Below are 5,620 nucleotides of genomic sequence, written 5' to 3' on the forward strand. Positions count from 1 at the left end.
TATTCATATATATATATATATATATATACATACATATGTAAAGATACGTACCTATATATATATGTGTGTGTATATGTACATATCTGCATATTTATACATACACACACATATATATATATATATATATATATATATATATATTCATATATATGTATACACACAGATACTTATATAAAGATACATACGCATGTGTGTGTATATTTGTTTGTAACTTTGCTTATACACACGCACACACACATCCACATTCACACGCATACTCCACCACCTACACTAACACGTACACACATTGTCCGTGTGTCCGTGTGTCCGTGCGTGCATGTTCAGCAGAGTTTCACTTATTTACGTTTCCCTACAGCTCCTGGATTTCAGCAATTTTATCGGAAATCTCTTCAATTTCGTTAACATATTGCTGTTGTAGCAATCAATGAAATTTTCCAATAATAACCGATCAATATTGTAGTTTTGTATTGAAAAACATTCGCATGATCTTTATTACGCAAATTATTAATTTTTTTTAATTTCATTTCATTTATCTTGTTTTCAAAACGTCGTAAATTATATTAATAGCAAAAATAACGACAACATTGATGATAATTATTGTAATCGTTGTTGCTGTTGTTATTGTGGTTGTTTTTTGTTGCTGGTGGTGGCGATGAGGATATGTTATCATTATTGTTGTTTTTATAATTGTTGTCGTTTATTAATTTAACTGGTTACTTGTTTATTGGGTTTTGTTTTCCAATGACATTTCTAACCCGCATTCTTTGAAATAAATCGACTTCTGTAATTTGTCAAACGCTGAAGTAGAATCCAATTAATCCATATGGTAACCAGTTTAATCTAATGGCCATGAAATCGGTGGAACAGGACCGCTATCCGAAGAGCTCTCATGTTTAGCACAAACCTACACTACATTGTTGTATTTCATCTCGTGCATATAAGACTCCCATGACGCATTTCCCTCTTTTATTCTACGGTAAATAATTGTTGCGTTGATAAATTGTTTTGTGTAGAGTAAACAGCGAGATTAGAAATGAGGAGTTGCAAATATATTCTTAATACGTTCTGGAAAATTCGAACGCAAGTCTAAAGACCGGTGCCTCGAAATCGTGAGTACTAATGTATCTAGTGTGTTATGAACACATGTGGAGGCGCAATGGCCCAGTGGTTAGGGCAGCGGACTCGCGGTTTCGATTCCCAGACCGGGCGTTGTGAGTGTTTATTGAGCGAAAACACCTAAAGCTCCACGAGGCTCTGGCAGGGGATGGTGGCGAACCCTGCTGTACTCTTCCACCACAACTTTCTCTCACTCTTACTTCCTGTTTCTGTTGTGCCTGTAATTCAAAGGGTCAGCCTTGTCACACTCTGTGTCACGCTGAATATCCCCGAGAACTACGTTAAGGGTACACGTGTCTGTGGTGTGCTCAGCCATTTGCACGTTAATTTCACGAGCAGGCTGTTCAGTTGATCGGATCAACTGGAACCCTCGACGTCGTAAGCGACGGAGTGCCAACAACAAATGAACACAGCCGTTGTAAAAGATAATCTGTTCTTCTGTGACAAGCATAGCAGCGATTACCGTATCTGCGTTCGAATCTGCTACAATGTAATAAGAATAAACATGCAAAAGACATCGTTTTGGATCTCGTTGTCCACCTTGCGTAGAACAATATTTTATTGGTTAGCAGAGATTAGAATTATTTAGCAAAAAATAGTTTGCTTGCTGAAATTATAAGCTCTTTTTAGATTCAATACTCCGAGTTCTTTTGACTAACGAGACATAACATGTTGAAACACCAGTGTCCTGGAATCCCCTGTAATAATGAATCGAGTGTGTTAGGAATACATAGTTGTTGCAAAGAAGTTGTGACGAGCACAACAGCGATTAGCATACTTGCGTTCGAATAAATATGTAATTGTTGTGCTGTTATGCAGAAAAGATAACAAACCCAGATACTGAATTTGCGTATGTACAAGAATTCATTTCTACATTTTCCCGCCTATAATCTAGTAATAGCCCTGCCTGCACTATAGGGTGGGATTATTATAGACTATGATATATAAGAGTAATTCATGTCATATAAACAGAAAATCAGATCATAAGTAAAGAAAGGTGGTTTTTAATTTAGACAAGTTTAACAGCAGAATTTTCATGACTGGAGTTTCCATAGGTATTTCTTAATATCACTTTTCCCTTTGTAAAGGTGTGAGTCGTGTTTCCTATTTTTCTAGCATTAGAGATCTTTGCATTGCTGAATCAGGAAGAGCATATATTTCGGTTCTTGATCAGTTGCAATTTCTTTTGTAGCAAAGCATTCGCGTTTTTAAGTCTGCTAGTAACATGGCGAGTATTTCATCGATTTAGTACGTCCTGGTAATCTAAGAGACGAAATACGTCAGTTAATATGTAAAAGTTGTATCTTTGCATTACCGGTTTCACTCCAAAGAGCGACCAGAAGTTGTAGTTTTTTTCTTTCATTCTTCTCCTTGGTCTCTCAATTGAGTTACTCTAGCACTACAGCGTACATTGGCTCCAGTCAATGCTTATTGTATAAATTTCTAACTTCCCTTCGGAAGACGCCGAAATGCAAGCCAGAAGATACTGTAGATCCTACAAATATATGTGTATGTGTGTATGTGTGTGTGTGTTTGCTTATGTGTATGTATGTATGCATGTATATATGTATGCAAGCATTATGTATGCATAGAGAAAGAGAGAGATGTATGTATACACAACGCACAGGTGCACATACATACATACACACATGGACTGACAGACAGACAGATAGATAGATATACGAGTGTATAAAAGTGTGCGTACTTGAATAATTAATAAAAATGTAAATCTTTACATATCTGTATGTGAGCATATATTTATAATTAAAATCTATATATTTCATATAAATGTATTACGTATATAGACATATATATATATATATATATATATATATATATATATATATATACATGCTTATACATAAACACATAAATATATATATGTTGTGTGTGTGTGAGAGAGAGAAAGAAAGAAAGAAAGAAAGAAAGAAAGAAAGAAAGAAAGAAAGAAAGAAAGAAAGAAAGAAAGAAAGGAAGAGCAAATGAGTGAGTGTGCGTGTTTGAATACACACTCACTAATTTTCATTTGACTGCAGCTTTCTGACGTAAAATGGCTGTTAACGTATCCACTGGGAGCAGACGATAACTTTAGGAGAAGACAATGGCGAGAACGAAACGAACTCTCGAAGCCATTTACGATGACAATGAAACATAAAAAATTATTACAATGGAGCTGCACAATGACGTTAAGGTAGTATAATGGCAAAATTGAATGACTGAAGATGCTATAAAAATAGAAATGGATGCACTGGATGACGTACGCAAACAATTCTATATAAACTGAAATTTTCCTTTTGATTAGAGACAGAAAATAAAGACCTTGTGGCATTTGTTAATGACTGACAAAAAGAAAAAGAGGGAAATAATTTCATAACTTAACAATTAGAATATATTTTTATTACTTTCGTGGTTAAGGAGAAGCTTGATTTTTGATAGCAGTGACAATGTCAGTAAGGATGTATTTTTGCTTTTTTCGGACCGCGTCTGCAAGCCATATGCAACGAAAATTCGTTCGATTTGTGAAAAGAGGTTTTTGCAAAAGATATAAATAGTAACGAATAATTTTTGACGAGCAGTAATTTGCATAAAGCAAAATTAAATCTCAGATTACTGAAATAATCTCTTCTTTTATTTCTGAGTCACTAATGGACGACACTTGATCTTTCGTCTTTCGCTAACTAAAAGGGAAAAATCCAGTTCATGCTATTGTTATTTCTATCTATCTATCTGTCTGTCTGTCTGTCTTTCTTCCTTTCTTTCCCTCTCTCTCACACACAATGTATATATTCATACATTCACAGACACATGTACAGACACACATACACACACACACACGCATGCACGCACACACACACACACACACACACACACATATGAGCTCAGAGTCAGCAGATTGCTTGATGCTTCAAGGCGTGTTATTGAACCTTGCCTAGGTTACATCTCCAATGCATGAAACTGTTAGTAGCTCGTAACTGTACGCTATGTACATTAAATAATATTTATCTCTCACTGGGCGGAGTACATTTTTCTTACCTTAACGGAAAGTATGAGAGCGCGTGTGCGCACGCAAGTGTGTGTTTGTGTAGGGTGGCGACGTAAGTATGCGTTTTTGGTGGTAAAACGTGAAAACTTGTGCCCTCCTCCGATACAGTTTCTATGAACAACATGCAAATATAGCCTTTGAAATCCGGGGAAACTTGTAGTCTTCTTAGAATATGCAACAAGAGGAGACAGGAGGAAAATACCTGCTATGATGGAGCCGTCAATAAGCAGAGGATGAGGAATGGTATACCTGAAGAGAGCTGGATAAACATGGTCATTTGAAATCTCAGTTCGAGCATATTTTCCACAAAACCTATTCAGTGCCTGTCCTCTCACCCATGATAGAACCAATAATAGAACTTATCAGCTCTTAGAGCTGATAAGCTCTATCATTGGTGAATTCTATTTATGAGAACAAAATCTCTAAGAAATGGACCAGGTCGTTCTGTTGAGAAGGTCATGCATGGGTAGAAGATAGAGAGCCCCTTCAGTCATGATTAACCATGGGATTGCATGTACAAAGTTCCCGTCCAAGGCACAAGTCCAGGCAAGGTTATTTATGGAAGACCAGCAGTTTCCCAAGCATACCAGCCTCCCCTCTTCACGCCAAGGGAAAGGCTAAGGAGCCGATACTGTTTGGAACCAGTGACGACGCAACTCATTTCTACAGTTGAGTGAACTGGAGCAACGTGAAATAAAGTGTCTTGCTCAGGAACACAATACACTGCCCATCCGGGAATCGAACTCACTGCCTCGTGATTGTGAACCCGACTTTCTAACCACTGATCAATGCGCCCTCACAAGGGTACTTGGCACGAAAGAAACAAGCCATAAACTGAATAGACCATGTCAAAAGCTTGGCATTGAGTAGCGACAAGTTTATGGCACCTCACTTTCAAGGCAATTTTCTTGCAATTCCAGAACAAGAGGTCACCACCAAGTACCTGCAGTCTAAAAATCAGGAAAGCAGGGCTGCCAGTTCTAGATTTTTAAAAGCACTAAATCGACAGCTTAAAGGCAATGTAAGTACCTTTAAGCTGTGTTAAAAAAATAAAAATACTTAACCAAAGCATCACAAAAACATGTATAAATATCAAAAGATTATATTAACATTTCAATTGTAAATAACTTAAATTAAATCAAATAATTTTAACTTTTTACCCCATAATATTTTGGAAGATTTACCGATCAATTTCTTTTGGTGTAGAACCTGCAGTTTCACGTGATTTATAAGCGTCCATTGAGCCAGTTTTCTTTCACAGTTTGCTAGGTTGTTTATAACCATAACAACATTTACTTTGTTTAAGTTCATATTTGATCTTCAAAATTTCTTTTAGTGTTTCTCTGCTTATACGGTTACGTTCATTTGATTCCATAAAATTCTCTCCTGATCAACATATGTTGAGAAGTGTTAGAGCTAATTAATCAAATGTTCAAATATACTTTTTCTCCACCCACCCAC

At 36.5% G+C, this 5,620-nt stretch overlaps 1 protein-coding gene across 1 annotated transcript in view; it reads right to left on the reverse strand.

The window, feature by feature from the left end:
* LOC106878611 (craniofacial development protein 1) overlaps positions 1–5,620 on the reverse strand; it is a 50,220-nt gene that overhangs the window by 43,758 nt on the left and 842 nt on the right. The gene's annotated exons all lie outside the window — the stretch shown is intronic.

Source organism: Octopus bimaculoides, chromosome 20 (genome assembly GCF_001194135.2).
Source record: "Octopus bimaculoides isolate UCB-OBI-ISO-001 chromosome 20, ASM119413v2, whole genome shotgun sequence".
NCBI lineage: Eukaryota > Metazoa > Mollusca > Cephalopoda > Octopoda > Octopodidae > Octopus > Octopus bimaculoides.